We start from the raw sequence: 26,437 nt of genomic DNA on the forward strand, positions 1-26,437 counted from the left end.
TGTGAAGGGTGCTGTTGCTATGGGAGAATGAGTTTGTGTGAAGGGTGCTGTTGCTATGGGAGAATGAGTTTGTGTGAAGGGTGCTGTTGCTACAGGAGAATGAGTTTGTGTGAAGGGTGCTGTTGCTACAGGAGAATGAGTTTGTGTGAAGGGTGCTGTTGCTACAGGAGAATGAGTTTGTGTGAAGGGTGCTGTTGCTACAGGAGAATGAGTTTGTGTGAAGGGTGCTGTTGCTATGGGAGAATGAGTTTGTGTGAAGGGTGCTGTTGCTTTGGAGAATGAGTTTGTGTGAAGCGTGCTGTTGATACAGGAGAATGAGTTTGTGTGAAGGGTGCTGGTACTACAGGAGAATGAGTTTGTGTGAAGGGTGCTGTTGCTACAGGAGAATGAGTTTGTGTGAAGGGTGCTGTTGCTAAGGGAGAATGAGTTTGTGTGAAGGGTGCTGTTGCTACAGGAGAATGAGTTTGTGTGAAGGGTGCTGTTGCTATGGGAGAATGAGTTTGTGTGAAGGGTGCTGTTGCTACTGGAGAATGAGTTTGTGTGAAGGGTGCTGTTGCTATGGAGAATGAGTTTGTGTGAAGGGTGCTGTTGCTATGGAGAATGAGTTTGTGTGAAGGGTGCTGTTGCTACAGGAGAATGAGTTTGTGTGAAGGGTGCTGTTGCTATGGGAGAATGAGTTTGTGTGAAGGGTGCTGTTGCTATGGGAGAATGAGTTTGTGTGAAGGGTGCTGTTGCTATGGGAGAATGAGTTTGTGTGAAGGGTGCTGTTGCTATGGGAGAATGAGTTTGTGTGAAAGGTGCTGTTGCTATGGGAGAATGAGTTTTTGTGAAGGGTGCTGTTGCTACAGGTGAATGAGTTTGTGTGAAGGGTGCTGTTGCTATGGGAGAATGAGTTTGTGTGAAGGGTGCTGTTGCTATGGGAGAATGAGTTTGTGTGAAGGGTGCTGTTGCTATGGGAGAATGAGTTTGTGTGAAGGGTGCTGTTGCTATGGGAGAATGAGTTTGTGTGAAGGGTGCTGTTGCTATGGGAGAATGAGTTTGTGTGAAGGGTGCTGTTGCTATGGGAGAATGAGTTTGTGTGAAGGGTGCTGTTGCTACAGGAGAATGAGTTTGTGTGAAGGGTGCTGTTGCTACAGGAGAATGAGTTTGTGTGAAGGGTGCTGTTGCTACAGGAGAATGAGTTTGTGTGAAGGGTGCTGTTGCTACAGGAGAATGAGTTTGTGTGAAGTGTGCTGTTGCTATGGGAGAATGAGTTTGTGTGAAGGGTGCTGTTGCTATGGGAGAATGAGTTTGTGTGAAGGGTGCTGTTGCTATGGGAGAATGAGTTTGTGTGAAGGGTGCTGTTGCTAATGGAGAATGAGTTTGTGTGAAGGGTGCTGTTGCTACTGGAGAATGAGTTTGTGTGAAGGGTGCTGTTGCTACAGGAGAATGAGTTTGTGTGAAGGGTGCTGTTGCTATGGGAGAATGAGTTTGTGTGAAGGGTGCTGTTGCTAAGGAGAATGAGTTTGTGTGAAGGGTGCTGTTGCTATGGGAGAATGAGTTTGTGTGAAGGGTGCTGTTGCTATGGGAGAATGAGTTTGTGTGAAGGGTGCTGTTGCTATGGGAGAATGAGTTTGTGTGAAGGGTGCTGTTGCTACTGGAGAATGAGTTTGTGTGAAGGGTGCTGTTGCTATGGGAGAATGAGTTTGTGTGAAGGGTGCTGTTGCTATGGGAGAATGAGTTTGTGTGAAGGGTGCTGTTGCTATGGGAGAATGAGTTTGTGTGAAGGGTGCTGTTGCTATGGGAGAATGAGTTTGTGTGAAGGGTGCTGTTGCTATGGGAGAATGAGTTTGTGTGAAGGGTGCTGTTGCTATGGGAGAATGAGTTTGTGTGAAGGGTGCTGTTGCTACAGGAGAATGAGTTTGTGTGAAGGGTGCTGTTGCTATGGGAGAATGAGTTTGTGTGAAGGGTGCTGTTGCTATGGGAGAATGAGTTTGTGTGAAGGGTGCTGTTGCTATGGGAGAATGAGTTTGTGTGAAGGGTGCTGTTGCTATGGGAGAATGAGTTTGTGTGAAGGGTGCTGTTGCTATGGGAGAATGAGTTTGTGTGAAGGGTGCTGTTGCTATGGGAGAATGAGTTTGTGTGAAGGGTGCTGTTGCTACAGGAGAATGAGTTTGTGTGAAGGGTGCTGTTGCTACAGGAGAATGAGTTTGTGTGAAGGGTGCTGTTGCTACAGGAGAATGAGTTTGTGTGAAGGGTGCTGTTACTACAGGATAATGAGTTTGTGTGAAGTGTGCTGTTGCTATGGGAGAATGAGTTTGTGTGAAGGGTGCTGTTGCTATGGGAGAATGAGTTTGTGTGAAGGGTGCTGTTGCTACAGGAGAATGAGTTTGTGTGAAGGGTGCTGTTGCTAAGGGAGAATGAGTTTGTGTGAAGGGTGCTGTTGCTATGGGAGAATGAGTTTGTGTGAAGGGTGCTGTTACTACAGGAGAATGAGTTTGTGTGAAGGGTGCTGTTGCTATGGGAGAATGAGTTTGTGTGAAGGGTGCTGTTGCTATGGGAGAATGAGTTTGTGTGAAGGGTGCTGTTGCTATGGGAGAATGAGTTTGTGTGAAGGGTGCTGTTGCTATGGGAGAATGAGTTTGTGTGAAGGGTGCTGTTGCTATGGGAGAATGAGTTTGTGTGAAGGGTGCTGTTGCTATGGGAGAATGAGTTTGTGTGAAGGGTGCTGTTGCTACAGGAGAATGAGTTTGTGTGAAGGGTGCTGTTGCTATGGGAGAATGAGTTTGTGTGAAGGGTGCTGTTGCTATGGGAGAATGAGTTTGTGTGAAGGGTGCTGTTGCTATGGGAGAATGAGTTTGTGTGAAGGGTGCTGTTGCTATGGGAGAATGAGTTTGTGTGAAGGGTGCTGTTGCTATGGGAGAATGAGTTTGTGTGAAGGGTGCTGTTGCTACAGGAGAATGAGTTTGTGTGAAGGGTGCTGTTGCTATGGGAGAATGAGTTTGTGTGAAGGGTGCTGTTGCTATGGAGAATGAGTTTGTGTGAAGGGTGCTGTTGCTATGGGAGAATGAGTTTGTGTGAAGGGTGCTGTTGCTACAGGAGAATGAGTTTGTGTGAAGGGTGCTGTTGCTATGGAGAATGAGTTTGTGTGAAGGGTGCTGTTGCTATGGGAGAATGAGTTTGTGTGAAGGGTGCTGTTGCTACTGGAGAATGAGTTTGTGTGAAGGGTGCTGTTGCTATGGGAGAATGAGTTTGTGTGAAGGGTGCTGTTGCTAAGGAGAATGAGTTTGTGTGAAGGGTGCTGTTGCTATGGGAGAATGAGTTTGTGTGAAGGGTGCTGTTGCTATGGGAGAATGAGTTTGTGTGAAGGGTGCTGTTGCTATGGGAGAATGAGTTTGTGTGAAGGGTGCTGTTGCTATGGGAGAATGAGTTTGTGTGAAGGGTGCTGTTGCTATGGAGAATGAGTTTGTGTGAAGGGTGCTGTTGCTAAGGAGAATGAGTTTGTGTGAAGGGTGCTGTTGCTAAGGAGAATGATTTTGTGTGAAGGGTGCTGTTGCTATGGGAGAATGAGTTTGTGTGAAGGGTGCTGTTGCTAAGGGAGAATGAGTTTGTGTGAAGGGTGCTGTTGCTACAGGAGAATGAGTTTGTGTGAAGGGTGCTGTTGCTAAGGAGAATGAGTTTGTGTGAAGGGTGCTGTTGCTATGGGAGAATGAGTTTGTGTGAAGGGTGCTGTTGCTAAGGAGAATGAGTTTGTGTGAAGGGTGCTGTTGCTATGGGAGAATGAGTTTGTGTGAAGGGTGCTGTTGCTATGGGAGAATGAGTTTGTGTGAAGGGTGCTGTTGCTATGGGAGAATGAGTTTGTGTGAAGGGTGCTGTTGCTACAGGAGAATGAGTTTGTGTGAAGGGTGCTGTTGCTATGGGAGAATGAGTTTGTGTGAAGGGTGCTGTTGCTACAGGAGAATGAGTTTGTGTGAAGGGTGCTGTTGCTACAGGAGAATGAGTTTGTGTGAAGGTTGCTGTTGCTACAGGAGAATGAGTTTGTGTGAAGGGTGCTGTTGCTACAGGAGAATGAGTTTGTGTGAAGGGTGCCGTTGCTACAGGAGAATGAGTTTGTGTGAAGGGTGCTGTTGCTATGGGAGAATGAGTTTGTGTGAAGGGTGCTGTTGCTATGGGAGAATGAGTTTGTGTGAAGGGTGCTGTTGCTAAGGGAGAATGAGTTTGTGTGAAGGGTGCTGTTGCTAAGGAGAATGAGTTTGTGTGAAGGGTGCTGTTGCTATGGAGAATGAGTTTGTGTGAAGGGTGCTGTTGCTACAGGAGAATGAGTTTGTGTGAAGGGTGCTGTTGCTACAGGAGTATGAGTTTGTGTGAAGGGTGCTGTTGCTACTGGAGAATGAGTTTGTGTGAAGGGTGCTGTTGCTACAGGAGAATGAGTTTGTGTGAAGGTTGCTGTTGCTACAGGGAGAATGAGTTTGTGTGAAGGGTGCTGTTGCTATGGAGAATGAGTTTGTGTGAAGGGTGCTGTTGCTATGGGAGAATGAGTTTGTGTGAAGGGTGCTGTTGCTATGGAGAATGAGTTTGTGTGAAGGGTGCTGTTGCTATGGAGAATGAGTTTGTGTGAAGGGTGCTGTTGCTAAGGGAGAATGAGTTTGTGTGAAGGGTGCTGTTGCTACAGGAGAATGAGTTTGTGTGAAGGGTGCTGTTGCTATGGAGAATGAGTTTGTGTGAAGGGTGCTGTTGCTATGGGAGAATGAGTTTGTGTGAAGGGTGCTGTTGCTATGGGAGAAAGAGTTTGTGTGAAGGGTGCTGTTGCTACAGGAGAATGAGTTTGTGGGAAGGGTGCTGTCGCTACAGGAGAATGAGTTTGTGTGAAGGTTGCTGTTACTACAGGAGAATGATTTTGTGTGAAGGGTGCCGTTGCTACAGGTGAATGAGTTTGTGTGAAGGGTGTTGTTGCTACAGGAGTATGAGTTTGTGTGAAGGGTGCTGTTGCTATGGGAGAATGAGTTTGTGTGAAGGGTGCTGTTGCTATGGGAGAATGAGTTTGTGTGAAGGGTGCTGTTGCTATGGGAGAATGAGTTTGTGTGAAGGGTGCTGTTGCTACAGGAGAATGAGTTTGTGGGAAGGGTGCTGTCGCTACAGGAGAATGAGTTTGTGTGAAGGTTGCTGTTACTACAGGAGAATGAGTTTGTGTGAAGGGTGCTGTCGCTACAGGAGAATGAGTTTGTGTGAAGTTTGCTGTTGCTACAGGAGAATGAGTTTGTGTGAAGGTTGCTGTTACTACAGGAGAATGAGTTTGTGTGAAGGGTGCCGTTGCTACAGGTGAATGAGTTTGTGTGAAGGGTGCTTTTGCTACAGGGGAATGAGTTTGTGTGAAGGGTGCTTTTGCTACAGGAGAATGAGTTTGTGTGAAGGGTGCTGTTGCTATGGAGAATGAGTTTGTGTGAAGGGTGCTGTTGCTGAGGGAGAATGACTTCGTGTGAAGGGTGCTGTTGCTATGGGAGAATGAGTTTGTGTGAAGGGTGCTGTTGCTACAGGAGAATGAGTTTGTGTGAAGGGTGCTGTTACTACAGGAGAATGAGTTTGTGTGAAGGGTGCTGTTGCTACAGGAGAATGAGTTTGTGTGAAGGGTGCTGTTGCTATGGGAGAATGAGTTTGTGTGAAGGGTGCTGTTGCTATGGAGAATGAGTTTGTGTGAAGGGTGCTGTTGCTATGGGAGAATGAGTTTGTGTGAAGGGTGCTGTTGCTATGGGAGAATGAGTTTGTGTGAAGGGTGCTGTTGCTATGGGAGAATGAGTTTGTGTGAAGGGTGCTGTTGCTATGGAGAATGAGTTTGTGTGAAGGGTGCTGTTGCTACAGGAGAATGAGTTTGTGTGAAGGGTGCTGTTGCTATGGGAGAATGAGTTTGTGTGAAGGGTGCTGTTGCTACTGGGAGAATGAGTTTGTGTGAAGGGTGCTGTTGCTATGGGAGAATGAGTTTGTGTGAAGGGTGCTGTTGCTAAGGAGAATGAGTTTGTGTGAAGGGTGCTGTTGCTATGGGAGAATGAGTTTGTGTGAAGGGTGCTGTTGCTATGGAGAATGAGTTTGTGTGAAGGGTGCTGTTGCTATGGGAGAATGAGTTTGTGTGAAGGGTGCTGTTGCTATGGGAGAATGAGTTTGTGTGAAGGGTGCTGTTGCTATGGGAGAATGAGTTTGTGTGAAGGGTGCTGTTGCTATGGGAGAATGAGTTTGTGTGAAGGGTGCTGTTGCTATGGGAGAATGAGTTTGTGTGAAGGGTGCTGTTGCTATGGGAGAATGAGTTTGTGTGAAGGGTGCTGTTGCTATGGGAGAATGAGTTTGTGTGAAGGGTGCTGTTGCTATGGGAGAATGAGTTTGTGTGAAGGGTGCTGTTGCTATGGGAGAATGAGTTTGTGTGAAGGGTGCTGTTGCTATGGGAGAATGAGTTTGTGTGAAGGGTGCTGTTGCTACTGGAGAATGAGTTTGTGTGAAGGGTGCTGTTGCTACAGGAGAATGAGTTTGTGTGAAGGGTGCTGTTGCTATGGAGAATGAGTTTGTGTGAAGGGTGCTGTTGCTATGGGAGAATGAGTTTGTGTGAAGGGTGCTGTTGCTATGGGAGAATGAGTTTGTGTGAAGGGTGCTGTTGCTACTGGAGAATGAGTTTGTGTGAAGGGTGCTGTTGCTACAGGGAGAATGAGTTTGTGTGAAGGGTGCTGTTGCTATGGGAGAATGAGTTTGTGTGAAGGGTGCTGTTGCTATGGAGAATGAGTTTGTGTGAAGGGTGCTGTTGCTATGGGAGAATGAGTTTGTGTGAAGGGTGCTGTTGCTATGGGAGAATGAGTTTGTGTGAAGGGTGCTGTTGCTATGGGAGAATGAGTTTGTGTGAAGGGTGCTGTTGCTAAGGGAGAATGAGTTTGTGTGAAGGGTGCTGTTGCTACAGGAGAATGAGTTTGTGTGAAGGGTGCTGTTGCTACAGGAGAATGAGTTTGTGTGAAGGGTGCTGTTGCTATGGGAGAATGAGTTTGTGTGAAGGGTGCTGTTGCTATGGGAGAATGAGTTTGTGTGAAGGGTGCTGTTGCTATGGGAGAATGAGTTTGTGTGAAGGGTGCTGTTGCTACAGGAGAATGAGTTTGTGTGAAGGGTGCTGTTGCTATGGGAGAATGAGTTTGTGTGAAGGGTGCTGTTGCTATGGGAGAATGAGTTTGTGTGAAGGGTGCTGTTGCTACTGGAGAATGAGTTTGTGTGAAGGGTGCTGTTGCTATGGAGAATGAGTTTGTGTGAAGGGTGCTGTTGCTAAGGGAGAATGAGTTTGTGTGAAGGGTGCTGTTGCTATGGGAGAATGAGTTTGTGTGAAGGGTGCTGTTGCTACAGGAGAATGAGTTTGTGTGAAGGGTGCTGTTGCTATGGAGAATGAGTTTGTGTGAAGGGTGCTGTTGCTATGGGAGAATGAGTTTGTGTGAAGGGTGCTGTTGCTAAGGGAGAATGAGTTTGTGTGAAGGGTGCTGTTGCTATGGGAGAATGAGTTTGTGTGAAGGGTGCTGTTGCTATGGGAGAATGAGTTTGTGTGAAGGGTGCTGTTGCTATGGGAGAATGAGTTTGTGTGAAGGGTGCTGTTGCTACTGGGAGAATGAGTTTGTGTGAAGGGTGCTGTTGCTATGGGAGAATGAGTTTGTGTGAAGGGTGCTGTTGCTACAGGAGAATGAGTTTGTGTGAAGGGTGCTGTTGCTACAGGAGAATGAGTTTGTGTGAAGGGTGCTGTTGCTACAGGAGAATGAGTTTGTGTGAAGGGTGCTGTTGCTATGGGAGAATGAGTTTGTGTGAAGGGTGCTGTTGCTATGGGAGAATGAGTTTGTGTGAAGGGTGCTGTTGCTATGGGAGAATGAGTTTGTGTGAAGGGTGCTGTTGCTATGGGAGAATGAGTTTGTGTGAAGGGTGCTGTTGCTATGGGAGAATGAGTTTGTGTGAAGGGTGCTGTTGCTATGGAGAATGAGTTTGTGTGAAGGGTGCTGTTGCTATGGGAGAATGAGTTTGTGTGAAGGGTGCTGTTGCTAAGGAGAATGAGTTTGTGTGAAGGGTGCTGTTGCTATGGGAGAATGAGTTTGTGTGAAGGGTGCTGTTGCTATGGGAGAATGAGTTTGTGTGAAGGGTGCTGTTGCTATGGGAGAATGAGTTTGTGTGAAGGGTGCTGTTGCTATGGGAGAATGAGTTTGTGTGAAGGGTGCTGTTGCTATGGGAGAATGAGTTTGTGTGAAGGGTGCTGTTGCTATGGGAGAATGAGTTTGTGTGAAGGGTGCTGTTGCTATGGGAGAATGAGTTTGTGTGAAGGGTGCTGTTGCTATGGGAGAATGAGTTTGTGTGAAGGGTGCTGTTGCTACTGGAGAATGAGTTTGTGTGAAGGGTGCTGTTGCTATGGGAGAATGAGTTTGTGTGAAGGGTGCTGTTGCTATGGGAGAATGAGTTTGTGTGAAGGGTGCTGTTGCTATGGGAGAATGAGTTTGTGTGAAGGGTGCTGTTGCTACTGGAGAATGAGTTTGTGTGAAGGGTGCTGTTGCTACAGGAGAATGAGTTTGTGTGAAGGGTGCTGTTGCTATGGGAGAATGAGTTTGTGTGAAGGGTGCTGTTGCTATGGGAGAATGAGTTTGTGTGAAGGGTGCTGTTGCTATGGGAGAATGAGTTTGTGTGAAGGGTGCTGTTGCTACTGGAGAATGAGTTTGTGTGAAGGGTGCTGTTGCTACTGGGAGAATGAGTTTGTGTGAAGGGTGCTGTTGCTATGGAGAATGAGTTTGTGTGAAGGGTGCTGTTGCTATGGGAGAATGAGTTTGTGTGAAGGGTGCTGTTGCTATGGGAGAATGAGTTTGTGTGAAGGGTGCTGTTGCTATGGGAGAATGAGTTTGTGTGAAGGGTGCTGTTGCTAAGGAGAATGAGTTTGTGTGAAGGGTGCTGTTGCTAAGGAGAATGAGTTTGTGTGAAGGGTGCTGTTGCTATGGGAGAATGAGTTTGTGTGAAGGGTGCTGTTGCTACTGGAGAATGAGTTTGTGTGAAGGGTGCTGTTGCTATGGAGAATGAGTTTGTGTGAAGGGTGCTGTTGCTACTGGGAGAATGAGTTTGTGTGAAGGGTGCTGTTGCTATGGGAGAATGAGTTTGTGTGAAGGGTGCTGTTGCTACAGGAGAATGAGTTTGTGTGAAGGGTGCTGTTGCTAAGGGAGAATGAGTTTGTGTGAAGGGTGCTGTTGCTATGGGAGAATGAGTTTGTGTGAAGGGTGCTGTTGGTATGGAGAATGAGTTTGTGTGAAGGGTGCTGTTGCTACTGGAGAATGAGTTTGTGTGAAGGGTGCTGTTGCTATGGGAGAATGAGTTTGTGTGAAGGGTGCTGTTGCTATGGGAGAATGAGTTTGTGTGAAGGGTGCTGTTGCTACAGGAGAATGAGTTTGTGTGAAGGGTGCTGTTGCTATGGGAGAATGAGTTTGTGTGAAGGGTGCTGTTGCTATTGGAGAATGAGTTTGTGTGAAGGGTGCTGTTGCTATGGGAGAATGAGTTTGTGTGAAGGGTGCTGTTGCTATGGGAGAATGAGTTTGTGTGAAGGGTGCTGTTGCTATGGGAGAATGAGTTTGTGTGAAGGGTGCTGTTGCTATGGGAGAATGAGTTTGTGTGAAGGGTGCTGTTGCTATGGAGAATGACTTTGTGTGAAGGGTGCTGTTGCTATGGGAGAATGAGTTTGTGTGAAGGGTGCTGTTGCTATGGGAGAATGAGTTTGTGTGATGGGTGCTGTTACTACAGGAGAATGAGTTTGTGTGAAGTGTACTGTTGCTACAGGAGAATGAGTTTGTGTGAAGGGTGCTGTTGCCTACAGGAGAATGAGTTTGTGTGAAGGGTGCTGTTGCTACAGGGAGAATGAGTTTGTGTGAAGGGTGCTGTTGCTACAGGAGAATGAGTTTGTGTGAAGGGTGCTGTTGCTATAGGAGATGAGTTTGTGTGAAGGGTGCTGTTGCTACAGGAGATGAGTTTGTGTGAAGGGTGCTGTTAGCTACAGGAGAATGAGTTTGTGTGAAGGGTGCTGTTGCTATGGGAGGAATGAGTTTGTGTGAAGGGTGCTGTTGCTACTGGAGAATGAGTTTGTGTGAAGCGTGCTGTTGCTACTGGGAGAATGAGTTTGTGTGAAGGGTGCTGTTAGCTACAGGGAGAATGAGTTTGTGTGAAGTGTGCTGTTGCTACAAGAGAATGAGTTTGTGTGAAAGGTGCTCTTGCTATGGGAGAATGAGTTTGTGTGAAGGTGCTGTTGCTATATGACAATGAGTTTGTGTGAAGGGTGCTGTTGCTATGGAGAATGAGTTTGTGTGAAGGGTGCTGTTGCTATGGGAGAATGAGTTTGTGTGAAGGGTGCTGTTGCTATGGGAGAATGAGTTTGTGTGAAGGGTGCTGTTGCTATGGGAGAATGAGTTTGTGTGAAGGGTGCTGTTGCTATGGGAGAATGAGTTTGTGTGAAGGGTGCTGTTGCTATGGAGAATGAGTTTGTGTGAAGGGTGCTGTTGCTATGGGAGAATGAGTTTGTGTGAAGGGTGCTGTTGCTATGGGAGAATGAGTTTGTGTGAAGGGTGCTGTTGCTATGGGAGAATGAGTTTGTGTGAAGGGTGCTGTTGCTATGGGAGAATGAGTTTGTGTGAAGGGTGCTGTTTCTACAGGAGAATGATTTTGTGTGAAGGGTGCTGTTGCTACAGGAGAATGAGTTTGTGTGAAGGGTGCTGTTGCTACAGGAGAATGAGTTTGTGTGAAGGGTGCTGTTGCTACAGGAGAATGAGTTTGTGTGAAGGGTGCTGTTGCTATGGGAGAATGAGTTTGTGTGAAGGGTGCTGTTGCTATGGGAGAATGAGTTTGTGTGAAGGGTGCTGTTGCTATGGGAGAATGAGTTTGTGTGAAGGGTGCTGTTGCTATGGGAGAATGAGTTTGTGTGAAGGGTGCTGTTGCTATGGGAGAATGAGTTTGTGTGAAGGGTGCTGTTGCTATGGGAGAATGAGTTTGTGTGAAGGGTGCTGTTGCTATGGGAGAATGAGTTTGTGTGAAGGGTGCTGTTGCTACAGGAGAATGAGTTTGTGTGAAGGGTGCTGTTGCTATGGAGAATGAGTTTGTGTGAAGGGTGCTGTTGCTACAGGAGAATGAGTTTGTGTGAAGGGTGCTGTTGCTAAGGAGAATGAGTTTGTGTGAAGGGTGCTGTTGCTATGGAGAATGAGTTTGTGTGAAGGGTGCTGTTGCTATGGGAGAATGAGTTTGTGTGAAGGGTGCTGTTGCTATGGGAGAATGAGTTTGTGTGAAGGGTGCTGTTGCTATGGGAGAATGAGTTTGTGTGAAGGGTGCTGTTGCTATGGGAGAATGAGTTTGTGTGAAGGGTGCTGTTGCTATGGAGAATGAGTTTGTGTGAAGGGTGCTGTTGCTATGGGAGAATGAGTTTGTGTGAAGGGTGCTGTTGCTACAGGAGAATGAGTTTGTGTGAAGGGTGCTGTTGCTATGGGAGAATGAGTTTGTGTGAAGGGTGCTGTTGCTACTGGAGAATGAGTTTGTGTGAAGGGTGCTGTTGCTATGGGAGAATGAGTTTGTGTGAAGGGTGCTGTTGCTATGGGAGAATGAGTTTGTGTGAAGGGTGCTGTTGCTATGGGAGAATGAGTTTGTGTGAAGGGTGCTGTTGCTATGGGAGAATGAGTTTGTGTGAAGGGTGCTGTTGCTATGGGAGAATGAGTTTGTGTGAAGGGTGCTGTTGCTACTGGAGAATGAGTTTGTGTGAAGGGTGCTGTTGCTATGGGAGAATGAGTTTGTGTGAAGGGTGCTGTTGCTATGGGAGAATGAGTTTGTGTGAAGGGTGCTGTTGCTATGGGAGAATGAGTTTGTGTGAAGGGTGCTGTTGCTATGGGAGAATGAGTTTGTGTGAAGGGTGCTGTTGCTACTGGAGAATGAGTTTGTGTGAAGGGTGCTGTTGCTATGGGAGAATGAGTTTGTGTGAAGGGTGCTGTTGCTATGGGAGAATGAGTTTGTGTGAAGGGTGCTGTTGCTACAGGAGAATGAGTTTGTGTGAAGGGTGCTGTTGCTAAGGAGAATGAGTTTGTGTGAAGGGTGCTGTTGCTACAGGAGAATGAGTTTGTGTGAAGGGTGCTGTTGCTATGGAGAATGAGTTTGTGTGAAGGGTGCTGTTGCTATGGGAGAATGAGTTTGTGTGAAGGGTGCTGTTGCTATGGAGAATGAGTTTGTGTGAAGGGTGCTGTTGCTATGGGAGAATGAGTTTGTGTGAAGGGTGCTGTTGCTATGGGAGAATGAGTTTGTGTGAAGGGTGCTGTTGCTATGGGAGAATGAGTTTGTGTGAAGGGTGCTGTTGCTATGGGAGAATGAGTTTGTGTGAAGGGTGCTGTTGCTATGGAGAATGAGTTTGTGTGAAGGGTGCTGTTGCTATGGGAGAATGAGTTTGTGTGAAGGGTGCTGTTGCTATGGGAGAATGAGTTTGTGTGAAGGGTGCTGTTGCTATGGAGAATGAGTTTGTGTGAAGGGTGCTGTTGCTATGGGAGAATGAGTTTGTGTGAAGGGTGCTGTTGCTATGGAGAATGAGTTTGTGTGAAGGGTGCTGTTGCTATGGAGAATGAGTTTGTGTGAAGGGTGCTGTTGCTATGGGAGAATGAGTTTGTGTGAAGGGTGCTGTTGCTAAGGGAGAATGAGTTTGTGTGAAGGGTGCTGTTGCTATGGGAGAATGAGTTTGTGTGAAGGGTGCTGTTGCTATGGGAGAATGAGTTTGTGTGAAGGGTGCTGTTGCTACGGAGAATGAGTTTGTGTGAAGGGTGCTCGTGCTATGGGAGAATGAGTTTGTGTGAAGGGTGCTGTTACTACCGGAGAATGAGTTTGTGTGAAGGGTGCTATTGCTATGGGAGAATGTGTTTGTGTGAATGTTGCTGTTACTACAGGAGATTGAGTTTGTGTGAATGTTGCTGTTGCTATGGGAGAATGAGTTTGTGTGAAGGGTGCTGTTGCTATGGGAGAATGAGTTTGTGTGAAGGGTGCTGTTGCTATGGGAGAATGAGTTTGTGTGAAGGGTGCTGTTGCTATGGGAGAATGAGTTTGTGTGAAGGGTGCTGTTGCTATGGGAGAATGGAGTTTGTAGTGAAGGGTGCTGTTGCTATGGGAGAATGAGTTTGTGTGAAGGGGTGCTGTTACTATGGAGAATGAGTTTGTGTGAAGGGTGCTGTTGCTACAGGAGAATGAGTTTGTGTGAAGGGTGCTGTTGCTATAGGGAGAATGAGTTTGTGTGAAGGGTGCTGTTGCTACTGGGAGAATGAGTTTGTGTGAAGGGTGCTGTTGCTAAGGAGAATGAGTTTGTGTGAAGGGTGCTGTTGCTATGGAGAAAGAGTTTGTGTGAAGGGTGCTGTTGCTATGGGAGAATGAGTTTGTGTGAAGGGTGCTGTTGCTATTGGAGGATGAGTTTGTGTGAAGCGTGCTGTTGCTACAGCAGAATGAGTTTGTGTGAAGGGTGCTGTTGCTATGGGAGAATGAGATCGTGTGAAGGGTGCTGTTGCTATGGGAGAATGAGTTTGTGTGAAGGGTGCTGTTGCTATGGGAGAATGAGTTTGTGTGATGGGTGCTGTTGCTATGGGAGACTGAGTTTGTGTGAAGGGTGCTGTTGCTATGGGAGAATGAGTTTGTGTGAAGGGTGCTGTTGCTATGGGAGAATGAGTTTGTGTGAAGGGTGCTGTTGCTATGGGAGAATGAGTTTGTGTGAAGGGTGCTGTTGCTATGGGAGAATGAGTTTGTGTGAAGGGTGCTGTTGCTATGGAGAATGAGTTTGTGTGAAGGGTGCTGTTGCTATAGGGAGAATGAGTTTGTGTGAAGGGTGCTGTTGCTACAGGAGAATGAGTTTGTGTGAAGGGTGCTGTTGCTATGGAGAATGAGTTTGTGTGAAGGGTGCTGTTGCTATGGGAGAATGAGTTTGTGTGAAGGGTGCTGTTGCTATGGGAGAATGAGTTTGTGTGAAGGGTGCTGTTGCTATGGGAGAATGAGTTTGTGTGAAGGGTGCTTTTGCTATGGGAGAATGAGTTTGTGTGAAGGGTGCTGTTGCTATGGGAGAATGAGTTTGTGTGAAGGGTGCTGTTGCTATGGGAGAATGAGTTTGTGTGAAGGGTGCTGTTGCTATTGGAGAATGAGTTTGTGTGAAGCGTGCTGTTGCTACAGGAGAATGAGTTTGTGTGAAGGTTGCTGTTGCTAAGGGAGAATGAGTTTGTGTGAAGGGTGCTGTTGCTACTGGAGAATGAGTTTGTGTGAAGGGTGCTGTTACTACAGGAGAATGAGTTTGTGTGAAGGGTGCTGTTGCTATGGAGAATGAGTTTGTGTGAAGGGTGCTGTTGCTATGGAGAATGAGTTTGTGTGAAGGGTGCTGTTGCTATGGAGAATGAGTTTGTGTGAAGGGTGCTGTTGCTACAGGAGAATGAGTTTGTGTGAAGGGTGCTGTTGCTAAGGGAGAATGAGTTTGTGTGAAGGGTGCTGTTGCTACTGGAGAATGAGTTTGTGTGAAGGGTGCTGTTGCTACAGGGAGAATGAGTTTGTGTGAAGGGTGCTGTTGCTATGGGAGAATGAGTTTGTGTGAAGGGTGCTGTTGCTATGGGAGAATGAGTTTGTGTGAAGGGTGCTGTTGCTATGGGAGAATGAGTTTGTGTGAAGGGTGCTGTTGCTATGGGAGAATGAGTTTGTGTGAAGGGTGCTGTTGCTATGGGAGAATGAGTTTGTGTGAAGGGTGCTGTTGCTATGGGAGAATGAGTTTGTGTGAAGGGTGCTGTTGCTACTGGGAGAATGAGTTTGTGTGAAGGGTGCTGTTGCTACTGGAGAATGAGTTTGTGTGAAGGGTGCTGTTGCTACAGGAGAATGAGTTTGTGTGAAGGGTGCTGTTGCTACAGGAGAATGAGTTTGTGTGAAGGGTGCTGTTGCTAAGGAGAATGAGTTTGTGTGAAGGGTGCTGTTGCTATGGAGAATGAGTTTGTGTGAAGGGTGCTGTTGCTATGGAGAATGAGTTTGTGTGAAGCGTGCTGTTGCTTCAGGAGAATGAGTTTGTGTGAAGGGTGCTGTTGCTATGGGAGAATGAGTTTGTGTGAAGGGTGCTGTTGCTATGGGAGAATGAGTTTGTGTGAAGGGTGCTGTTGCTATGGGAGAATGAGTTTGTGTGAAGGGTGCTGTTGCTGTTGGAGAATGAGTTTGTGTGAAGCGTGCTGTTGCTACAGGAGAATGAGTTTGTGTGAAGGGTGCTGTTGCTACAGGAGAATGAGTTTGTGTGAAGGGTGCTGTTGCTACAGCAGAATGAGTTTGTGTGAAGGGTGCTGTTGCTATGGGAGAATGAGTTTGTGTGAAGGGTGCTGTTGCTATGGGAGAATGAGTTCGTGTGAAGGGTGCTGTTGCTATGGGAGAATGAGTTTGTATGAAGGGTGCTGTTGCTATGGGAGAATGAGTTTGTGTGAAGGGTGCTGTTGCTATGGGAGAATGAGTTTGTGTGAAGGGTGCTGTTGCTATGGGAGAATGAGTTTGTGTGAAGGGTGCTGTTGCTACAGGAGAATGAGTTTGTGTGAAGGGTGCTGTTGCTACAGGAGAATGAGTTTGTGTGAAGGGTGCTGTTGCTACAGGGGAATGAGTTTGTGTGAAGGGTGCTGTTACTACAGGAGAATGAGTTTGTGTGAAGTGTGCTGTTGCTATGGGAGAATGAGTTTGTGTGAAGGGTGCTGTTGCTATGGCCGAATGAGTCTGTGTGAAGGCTGCTTTTGCTATGGGAGAACGAGTTTGTGTGAAGGGTGCTGTTGCTATGGGAGAATGAGTTTGTGTGAAGGGTGCTGTTGCTATGGGAGAATGAGTTTGTGTGAAGGGTGCTGTTACTACAGGAGAATGAGTTTGTGTGAAGGGTGCTGTTGCTACAGGAGAATGAGTTTGTGTGAAGGGTGCTGTTGCTATGGGAGAATGAGTTTGTGTGAAGGGTGCTGTTACTACAGGAGAATGAGTTTGTGTGATGTGTGCTGTTGCTATGGGAGAATGAGTTTGTGTGAAGGGTGCTGTTGCTATGGCAGAATGAGTCTGTGTGAAGGCTGCTTTTGCTATGGGAGAAAGAGTTTGTGTGAAGGGTGCTGTTGCTATGGGAGAATGAGTTTGTGTGAAGCGTGCTGTTGATACAGGAGAATGAGTTTGTGTGAAGGGTGCTGTTACTACAGCAGAATGAGTTTGTGTGAAGGGCGCTGTTGCTACAGCAGAATGAGTTTGTGTGAAGGGTGCTGTTGCTATGGGAGAATGAGTTTGTGTGAAGGGTGCTGTTGCTATGGGAGAATGAGTTCGTGTGAAGGGTGCTGTTGCTATGGGAGAATGAGTTTGTGTGAAGGGTGCTGTTGCTATGGGAGAATGAGTTTGTGTGAAGGGTGCTGTTGCTATGGGAGATTGAGTTTGTGTGAAGGGTGCTCTTGCTATGGGAGAATGAGTTTGTGTGAAGGGTGCTGTTGCTATGGGAGAAAGAGTTTGTGTGAAGGGTGCTGTTGCTACAGGAGAATGAGTTTGTGTGAAGGGTGCTGTTGCTATGGGAGAATGAGTTTGTGTGAAGGGTGCTGTTACTACCGGAGAATGAGTTTGTGTGAAGGGTGCTGTTGCTATGGGAGAATGAGTTTGTGTGAAGGGTGCTGTTACTACAGGAGAATGAGTTTGTGTGAAGGGTGCTGTTGCTACGGGAGAATGAGTTTGTGTGAAGGGTGCTGTTGCTATGGGAGAATGAGTTTGTGTGAAGGGTGCTGTTGCTATGGGAGAATGAGTTTGTGTGAAGGGTGCTGTTGCTATGGGAGAATGAGTTTGTGTGAAGGTTGCTGTTGCTATGGGAGAATGAGTTTGTGTGAAGGGTGCTGTTGCTATTGGAGAATGAGTTTGTGTGAAGGGTGCTGTTGCTACAGGAGAATGAGTTTGTGTGAAGGGTGCTGTTGCTATTGGAGAATGAGTTTGTGTGAAGGGTGCTGTTGCTACAGGAGAATGAGTTTGTGTGAAGGTTGCTGTTGCTAAGGGAGAATGAGTTTGTGTGAAGGGTGCTGTTGCTACAGGAGAATGAGTTTGTGTGAAGGGTGCCGTTGCTATGGGAGAATGAGTTTGTGTGAAGGGTGCTGTTGCTATGGGAGAATGTGTTTGTGTGAAGGGTGCTGTTGCTATGGGAGAATGAGTTTGTGTGAAGGGTGCTGTTGCTATGGGAGAATGAGTTTGTGTGAAGGGTGCTGTTGCTATGGGAGAATGAGTTTGTGTGAAGGGTGCTGTTGCTATGGGAGAATGAGTTTGTGTGAAGGGTGCTGTTTCTACTGGAGAATGAGTTTGTGTGAAGGGTGCTGTTGCTATGGGAGAATGAGTTTGTGTGAAGGGTGCTGTTGCTATGGGAGAATGAGTTTGTGTGAAGGGTGCTGTTGCTATGGAGAATGAGTTTGTGTGAAGGGTGCTGTTGCTAAGGGAGAATGAGTTTGTGTGAAGGGTGCTGTTGCTAAGGGAGAATGAGTTTGTGTGAAGGGTGCTGTTGCTATGGGAGAATGAGTTTGTGTGAAGGGTGCTGTTACTACAGGAGAATGAGTTTGTGTGAAGGGTGCTGTTGCTATGGGAGAATGAGTTTGTGTGAAGGGTGCTGTTGCTATGGGAGAATGAGTTTGTGTGAAGGGTGCTGTTGCTATGGAGAATGAGTTTGTGTGAAGGGTGCTGTTGCTATGGGAGAATGAGTTTGTGTGAAGGGTGCTGTTGCTATGGGAGAATGAGTTTGTGTGAAGGGTGCTGTTGCTATGGGAGAATGAGTTTGTGTGAAGGGTGCTGTTGCTACTGGAGAATGAGTTTGTGTGAAGGGTGCTGTTGCTATGGGAGAATGAGTTTGTGTGAAGGGTGCTGTTGCTATGGAGAATGAGTTTGTGTGAAGGGTGCTGTTGCTATGGGAGAATGAGTTTGTGTGAAGGGTGCTGTTGCTATGGAGAATGAGTTTGTGTGAAGGGTGCTGTTGCTACAGGAGAATGAGTTTGTGTGAAGGGTGCTGTTGCTACTGGAGAATGAGTTTGTGTGAAGGGTGCTGTTGCTATGGAGAATGAGTTTGTGTGAAGGGTGCTGTTGCTATGGAGAATGAGTTTGTGTGAAGGGTGCTGTTGCTATGGAGAATGAGTTTGTGTGAAGGGTGCTGTTGCTACAGGGAGAATGAGTTTGTGTGAAGGGTGCTGTTGCTATGGGAGAATGAGTTTGTGTGAAGGGTGCTGTTGCTATGGGAGAATGAGTTTGTGTGAAGGGTGCTGTTGCTATGGGAGAATGAGTTTGTGTGAAGGGTGCTGTTGCTATGGGAGAATGAGTTTGTGTGAAGGGTGCTGTTGCTATGGGAGAATGAGTTTGTGTGAAGGGTGCTGTTGCTATGGGAGAATGAGTTTGTGTGAAGGGTGCTGTTGCTATGGGAGAATGAGTTTGTGTGAAGGGTGCTGTTGCTATGGGAGAATGAGTTTGTGTGAAGGGTGCTGTTACTACAGGAGAATGAGTTTGTGTGAAGGGTGCTGTTGCTACAGGAGAATGAGTTTGTGTGAAGGGTGCTGTTGCTACAGGAGCATGAGTTTGTGTGAAGGGTGCTGTTACTACAGGATCATGAGTTTGTGTGATGTGTGCTGTTGCTATGGGAGAATGAGTTTGTGTGAAGGGTGCTGTTGCTATGGCAGAATGAGTCTGTGTGAAGGGTGCTGGTACTACAGGAGAATGAGTTTGTGTGAAGGGTGCTGTTGCTAAGGGAGAATGAGTTTGTGTGAAGGGTGCTGTTGCTATCGGAGAATGAGTTTGTGTGAAGGGTGCTGTTACTACAGGAGAATGAGTTTGTGTGAAGGGTGCTGTTGCTATAGGAGAATGAGTTTGTGTGAAGGGTGCTGTTGCTATGGGAGAATGAGTTTGTGTGAAGGGTGCTGTTGCTATGGGAGAATGAGTTTGTGTGAAGGGTGCTGTTGCTATGGGAGAATTAGTTTGTGTGAAGGGTGCTGTTGCTATGGGAGAATGAGTTTGTGTGAAGGGTGCTGTTGCTATGGGAGAATGAGTTTGTGTGAAGGGTGCTGTTGCTACAGGAGAATGAGTTTGTGTGAAGGGTGCTGTTGCTACAGGAGAATGAGTTTGTGTGAAGGGTGCTGTTGCTACAGGACAATAAGTTTGTGTGAAGGGTGCTGTTACTACAGGATCATGAGTTTGTGTGATGTGTGCTGTTGCTATGGGAGAATGAGTTTGTGTGAAGGGTGCTGTTTTTGTTGGAGAATGAGTCTGTGTGAATGGTGCTGGTACTACAGGAGAATGAGTTTGTGTGAAGGGTGCTGTTGCTAAGGGAGAATGAGTTTGTGTGAAGGCTGCTTTTGCTATGGGAGAAAGAGTTTGTGTGAAGGGTGCTGTTGCTATGGGAGAATGAGTTTGTGTGAAGGGTGCTGTTGCTATTGGAGAATGAGTTTGTGTGAAGTGTGCTGTTGCTACAGGAGAATGAGTTTGTGTGAAGGGTGCTGTTACTACAGCAGAATGAGTTTGTGTGAAGGGTGCTGTTGCTACAGCAGAATGAGTTTGTGTGAAGGGTGATGTTGCTATGGGAGAATGAGTTTGTGTGAAGGGTGCTGTTGCTATGGGAGAATGAGTTCGTGTGAAGGGTGCTGTTGCTATGGGAGAATGAGTTTGTATGAAGGGTGCTGTTGCTATGGGAGAATGAGTTTGTGTCAAGGGTGCTGTTGCTACGGGAGACTGAGTTTGTTTGAAGGGTGCTCTTGCTATGGGAGAATGAGTTTGTGTGAAGGGTGCTGTTGCTATGGGAGAAAGAGTTTGTGTGAAGGGTGCTGTTGCTACAGGAGAATGAGTTTGTGTGAAGGGTGCTGTTGCTATGGGAGAATGAGTTTGTGTGAAGGGTGCTGTTGCTACAGGAGAATGAGTTTGTGTGAAGGGTGCTGTTGCTATGGGAGAAAGAGTTTGTGTGAAGGGTGCTGTTGCTACAGGAGAATGAGTTTGTGTGAAGGGTGCTGTTGCTATGGGAGAATGAGTTTGTGTGATGGGTGCTGTTACTACCGGAGAATGAGTTTATGTGAAGGGTGCTGTTGCTATGGGAGAATGAGTTTGTGTGAAGGGTGCTGTGGCTACAGGAGATTGAGTTTGTGTGAAGTGTGCTGTTGCTATGGGAGAATGAGTTTGTGTGAAGGGTGCTGTTGCTATGGGAGAATGAGTTTGTGTGAAGGGTGCTGTTGCTATGGGAGAATGAGTTTGTGTGAAGGGTGCTGTTGCTATGGGAGAATGAGTTTGTGTGAAGGGTGCTGTTGCTATGGGAGAATGAGTTTGTGTGAAGGGTGCTGTTGCTATGGGAGAATGAGTTTGTGTGAAGGGTGCTGTTGCTATGGGAGAATGAGTTTGTGTGAAGGGTGCTGTTGCTATGGGAGAATGAGTTTGTGTGAAGGGTGCTGTTGCTATGGGAGAATGAGTTTGTGTGAAGGGTGCTGTTGCTATGGGAGAATGAGTTTGTGTGAAGGGTGCTGTTGCTATGGGAGAATGAGTTTGTGTGAAGGGTGCTGTTGCTATGGGAGAATGAGTTTGTGTGAAGGGTGCTGTTGCTATGGGAGAATGAGTTTGTGTGAAGGGTGCTGTTGCTATGGGAGAATGAGTTTGTGTGAAGGGTGCTGTTGCTACAGGAGAATGAGTTTGTGTGAAGGGTGCTGTTGCTACAGGAGAATGAGTTTGTGTGAAGGGTGCTGTTGCTACAGGAGAATGAGTTTGTGTGAAGGGTGCTGTTACTACAGGATCATGAGTTTGTGTGATGTGTGCTGTTGCTATGGGAGAATGAGTTTGTGTGAAGGGTGCTGTTGCTATGGCAGAATGAGTCTGTGTGAAGGGTGCTGGTACTACAGGAGAATGAGTTTGTGTGAAGGGTGCTGTTGCTATGGCAGAATGAGTCTGTGTGAAGGGTGCTGTTGCTATGGCAGAATGAGTCTGTGTGAAGGGTGCTGGTACTACAGGAGAATGAGTTTGTATGAAGGGTGCTGTTGCTAAGGGAGAATGAGTTTGTGTGAAGGGTGCTGTTGCTATGGGAGAATGAGTTTGTGTGAAGGGTGCTGTTACTACAGGAGAATCAATTTGTTTGAAGGGTGCTGTTGCTTTGGGGAATGAGTTTGTGTGAAGGGTGCTGTTGCTATGGGAGAATGAGTTTGTGTGTAGGGTGCTGTTGCTATGGGAGAATGAGTTTGTGTGAAGGGTGCTGTTGCTATGGGAGAATGAGTTTGTGTGTAGGGTGCTGTTGCTATGCGAGAATGAGTTTGTGTGAAGGGTGCTGTTGCTATGGGAGAATGAGTTTGTGTGTAGGGTGCTGTTGCTATTGGAGAATGAGTTTGTGTGAAGGGTGCTGTTGCTATGGGAGAATTAGTTTGTGTGAAGGGTGCTGTTGCTATGGGAGAATGAGTTTGTGTGAAGGGTGCTGTTGCTACTGGAGAATGAGTTTGTGTGAAGGGTGCTGTTGCTATGGAGAATGAGTTTGTGTGAAGGGTGCTGTTGCTACAGGAGAATGAGTTTGTGTGAAGGGTGCTGTTGCTACTGGAGAATGAGTTTGTGTGAAGTGTGCTGTTGCTATGGGAGAATGAGTTTGTGTGAAGGGTGCTGTTGCTATGGCAGAATGAGTCTGTGTGAAGGGTGCTGTTGCTACAGGAGAATGAGTTTGTGTGAAGGGTGCTGTTGCTAAGGGAGAATGAGTTTGTGTGAAGGGTGCTGTTGCTATGGGAGAATGAGTTTGTGTGAAGGGTGCTGTTGCTATGGGAGAATGAGTTTGTGTGAAGGGTGCTGTTGCTACAGGAGAATGAGTTTGTGTGAAGGCTGCTGTTACTACAGGAGAATGAGTTTGTGTGAAGGGTGCTGTTGCTACAGGAGAATGAGTTTGTGTGAAGGGTGCTGTTGCTATGGGAGAATGAGTTTGTGTGAAGGGTGCTGTTGCTATGGGAGAATGAGTTTGTGTGAAGGGTGCTGTTGCTATGGGAGAATGAGTTTGTGTGAAGGGTGCTGTTGCTATGGGAGAATGAGTTTGTGTGAAGGGTGCTGTTGCTATGGGAGAATGAGTTTGTGTGAAGGTTGCTGTTGCTATGGGAGAATGAGTTTGTGTGAAGGGTGCTGTTGCTATGGGAGAATGAGTTTTTATGAAGGGTGCTGTTGCTATGGGAGAATGAGTTTGTGTGAAGGGTGCTGTTGCTATGGGAGAATGAGTTTGTGTGAAGGGTGCTGTTGCTATGGGAGAATGAGTTTGTGTGAAGGGTGCTGTTGCTATGGGAGAATGAGTTTGTGTGAAGGGTGCTGTTGCTATGGGAGAATGAGTTTGTGTGAAGGGTGCTGTTGCTATGGGAGAATGAGTTTGTGTGAAGGGTGCTGTTGCTATGGGAGAATGAGTTTGTGTGAAGGGTGCTGTTGCTATGGGAGAATGAGTTTGTGTGAAGGGTGCTGTTGCTATGGGAGAATGAGTTTGTGTGAAGGGTGCTGTTGCTATGGGAGAATGAGTTTGTGTGAAGGGTGCTGTTGCTATGGGAGAATGAGTTTGTGTGAAGGGTGCTGTTGCTACAGGAGAATGAGTTTGTGTGAAGGGTGCTGTTGCTACAGGAGAATGAGTTTGTGTGAAGGGTGCTGTTGCTACAGGAGAATGAGTTTGTGTGAAGGGTGCTGTTGCTATTGGAGAATGAGTTTGTGTGAAGGGTGCTGTTGCTACAGGAGAATGAGTTTGTGTGAAGGGTGCTGTTGCTAAGGGAGAATGAGTTTGTGTGAAGGGTGCTGTTGCTATGGGAGAATGAGTTTGTGTGAAGGGTGCTGTTGCTATGGGAGAATGAGTTTGTTTGTAGGGTGCTGTTGCTATGGGAGAATGAGTTTGTGTGAAGGGTGCTGTTGCTATGGGAGAATGAGTTTGTGTGAAGGGTGCTGTTGCTATGGGAGAATGAGTTTGTGTGAAGGGTGCTGTTGCTACAGGAGAATGAGTTTGTGTGAAGTGTGCTGTTGCTATGGGAGAATGCGTTTGTGTGAAGGTTGCTGTTGCTACAGGAGAATGAGTTTGTGTGAAGGGTGCTGTTGCTACAGGAGAATGAGTTTGTGTGAAGGGTGCTGTTACTACAGGATCATGAGTTTGTGTGATGTGTGCTGTTGCTCTGGGAGAATGAGTTTGTGTGAAGGGTGCTGTTGCTACAGGAGAATGAGTTTGTGTGAAGGGTGCTGTTACTACAGGATCATGAGTTTGTGTGATGTGTGCTGTTGCTCTGGGAGAATGAGTTTGTGTGAAGGGTGCTGGTACTACAGGAGAATGAGTTTGTGTGAAGGGTGCTGTTGCTAAGGGAGAATGAGTTTGTGTGAAGGGTGCTGTTGCTACTGGAGAATGAGTTTGTGTGAAGGGTGCTGTTGCTATGGGAGAATGAGTTTGTGTGAAGGGTGCTGTTGCTATGGGAGAATGAGTTTGTGTGAAGGGTGCTGTTGCTATGGGAGAATGAGTTTGTGTGAAGGGTGCTGTTGCTATGGGAGAATGAGTTTGTGTGAAGGGTGCTGTTGCTATGGGAGAATGAGTTTGTGTGAAGGGTGCTGTTGCTACTGGAGAATGAGTTTGTGTGAAGGGTGCTGTTGCTATGGGAGAATGAGTTTGTGTGAAGGGTGCTGTTGCTATGGGAGAATGAGTTTGTGTGAAGGGTGCTGTTGCTATGGGAGAATGAGTTTGTGTGAAGGGTGCTGTTGCTATGGAGAATGAGTTTGTGTGAAGGGTGCTGTTGCTACAGGAGAATGAGTTTGTGTGAAGGGTGCTGTTGCTACAGGAGAATGAGTTTGTGTGAAGGGTGCTGTTGCTACAGGAGAATGAGTTTGTGTGAAGGGTGCTGTTGCTAAGGGAGAATGAGTTTGTGTGAAGGGTGCTGTTGCTAAGGAGAATGAGTTTGTGTGAAGGGTGCTGTTGCTATGGGAGAATGAGTTTGTGTGAAGGGTGCTGTTGCTATGGGAGAATGAGTTTGTGTGAAGGGTGCTGTTGCTATGGGAGAATGAGTTTGTGTGAAGGGTGCTGTTGCTATGGAGAATGAGTTTGTGTGAAGGGTGCTGTTGCTACAGGAGAATGAGTTTGTGTGAAGGGTGCTGTTGCTACAGGAGAATGAGTTTGTGTGAAGGGTGCTGTTGCTACAGGAGAATGAGTTTGTGTGAAGGGTGCTGTTGCTACAGGAGAATGAGTTTGTGTGAAGGGTGCTGTTGCTATGGGAGAATGAGTTTGTGTGAAGGGTGCTGTTGCTATGGGAGAATGAGTTTGTGTGAAGGGTGCTGTTGCTATGGGAGAATGAGTTTGTGTGAAGGGTGCTGTTGCTACAGGAGAATGAGTTTGTGTGAAGGGTGCTGTTGCTACTGGGAGAATGAGTTTGTGTGAAGGGTGCTGTTGCTACAGGAGAATGAGTTTGTGTGAAGGGTGCTGTTGCTACGGGAGAATGAGTTTGTGTGAAGGGTGCTGTTGCTACTGGAGAATGAGTTTGTGTGAAGGGTGCTGTTGCTATGGGAGAATGAGTTTGTGTGAAGGGTGCTGTTGCTATGGAGAATGAGTTTGTGTGAAGGGTGCTGTTGCTACAGGGAGAATGAGTTTGTGTGAAGGGTGCTGTTGCTACAGGAGAATGAGTTTGTGTGAAGGGTGCTGTTGCTATGGGAGAATGAATTTGTGTGAAGGGTGCTGTTGCTATGGGAGAATGAGTTTGTGTGAAGGGTGCTGTTACTACAGGAGAATGAGTTTGTGTGAAGGGTGCTGTTGCTACTGGGAGAATGAGTTTGTGTGAAGGGTGCTGTTGCTATGGGAGAATGAGTTTGTGTGAAGGGTGCTGTTGCTAAGGGAGAATGAGTTTGTGTGAAGGGTGCTGTTGCTACAGGAGAATGAGTTTGTGTGAAGGGTGCTGTTGCTATGGGAGAATGAGTTTGTGTGAAGGGTGCTGTTGCTACTGGAGAATGAGTTTGTGTGAAGGGTGCTGTTGCTACAGGAGAATGAGTTTGTGTGAAGGGTGCTGTTGCTACAGGAGAATGAGTTTGTGTGAAGGGTGCTGTTGCTATGGGAGAATGAGTTTGTGTGAAGGGTGCTGTTGCTATGGGAGAATGAGTTTGTGTGAAGGGTGCTGTTGCTACTGGAGAATGAGTTTGTGTGAAGGGTGCTGTTGCTATGGGAGAATGAGTTTGTGTGAAGGGTGCTGTTGCTATGGGAGAATGAGTTTGTGTGAAGGGTGCTGTTGCTATGGGAGAATGAGTTTGTGTGAAGGGTGCTGTTGCTATGGGAGAATGAGTTTGTGTGAAGGGTGCTGTTGCTACTGGAGAATGAGTTTGTGTGAAGGGTGCTGTTGCTACAGGAGAATGAGTTTGTGTGAAGGGTGCTGTTGCTACAGGAGAATGAGTTTGTGTGAAGGGTGCTGTTGCTATGGGAGAATGAGTTTGTGTGAAGGGTGCTGTTGCTATGGGAGAATGAGTTTGTGTGAAGGGTGCTGTTGCTATGGGAGAATGAGTTTGTGTGAAGGGTGCTGTTGCTATGGGAGAATGAGTTTGTGTGAAGGGTGCTGTTGCTATGGGAGAATGAGTTTGTGTGAAGGGTGCTGTTGCTATGGAGAATGAGTTTGTGTGAAGGGTGCTGTTGCTACAGGAGAATGAGTTTGTGTGAAGGGTGCTGTTGCTATGGAGAATGAGTTTGTGTGAAGGGTGCTGTTGCTATGGGAGAATGAGTTTGTGTGAAGGGTGCTGTTGCTATGGGAGAATGAGTTTGTGTGAAGGGTGCTGTTGCTACTGGAGAATGAGTTTGTGTGAAGGGTGCTGTTGCTATGGGAGAATGAGTTTGTGTGAAGGGTGCTGTTGCTATGGAGAATGAGTTTGTGTGAAGGGTGCTGTTGCTACTGGGAGAATGAGTTTGTGTGAAGGGTGCTGTTGCTATGGGAGAATGAGTTTGTGTGAAGGGTGCTTTTGCTATGGGAGAATGAGTTTGTGTGAAGGGTGCTGTTTCTACTGGAGAATGAGTTTGTGTGAAGGGTGCTGTTGCTAAGGGAGAATGAGTTTGTGTGAAGGGTGCTGTTGCTATGGAGAATGAGTTTGTGTGAAGGGTGCTGTTGCTATGGGAGAATGAGTTTGTGTGAAGGGTGCTGTTGCTATGGGAGAATGAGTTTGTGTGAAGGGTGCTGTTGCTATGGGAGAATGAGTTTGTGTGAAGGGTGCTGTTGCTATGGGAGAATGAGTTTGTGTGAAGGGTGCTGTTGCTATGGGAGAATGAGTTTGTGTGAAGGGTGCTGTTGCTATGGGAGAATGAGTTTGTGTGAAGGGTGCTGTTGCTATGGAGAATGAGTTTGTGTGAAGGGTGCTGTTGCTATGGAGAATGAGTTTGTGTGAAGGGTGCTGTTGCTATGGGAGAATGAGTTTGTGTGAAGGGTGCTGTTGCTATGGGAGAATGAGTTTGTGTGAAGGGTGCTGTTGCTATGGGAGAATGAGT

At 46.8% G+C, this 26,437-nt stretch overlaps 1 protein-coding gene across 1 annotated transcript in view; it reads right to left on the minus strand.

Annotated features, from left to right (window-relative positions):
• Positions 1–26,437, minus strand: part of LOC121274761 (integrin alpha-M-like) — a gene marked incomplete at both ends in the record, with an annotated part of 314,340 nt that overhangs the window by 172,791 nt on the left and 115,112 nt on the right. The gene's annotated exons all lie outside the window — the stretch shown is intronic.

This window comes from Carcharodon carcharias (assembly GCF_017639515.1).
Source record: "Carcharodon carcharias isolate sCarCar2 chromosome 37 unlocalized genomic scaffold, sCarCar2.pri SUPER_37_unloc_9, whole genome shotgun sequence".
Taxonomy (NCBI): Eukaryota; Metazoa; Chordata; class Chondrichthyes; order Lamniformes; family Lamnidae; genus Carcharodon; species Carcharodon carcharias.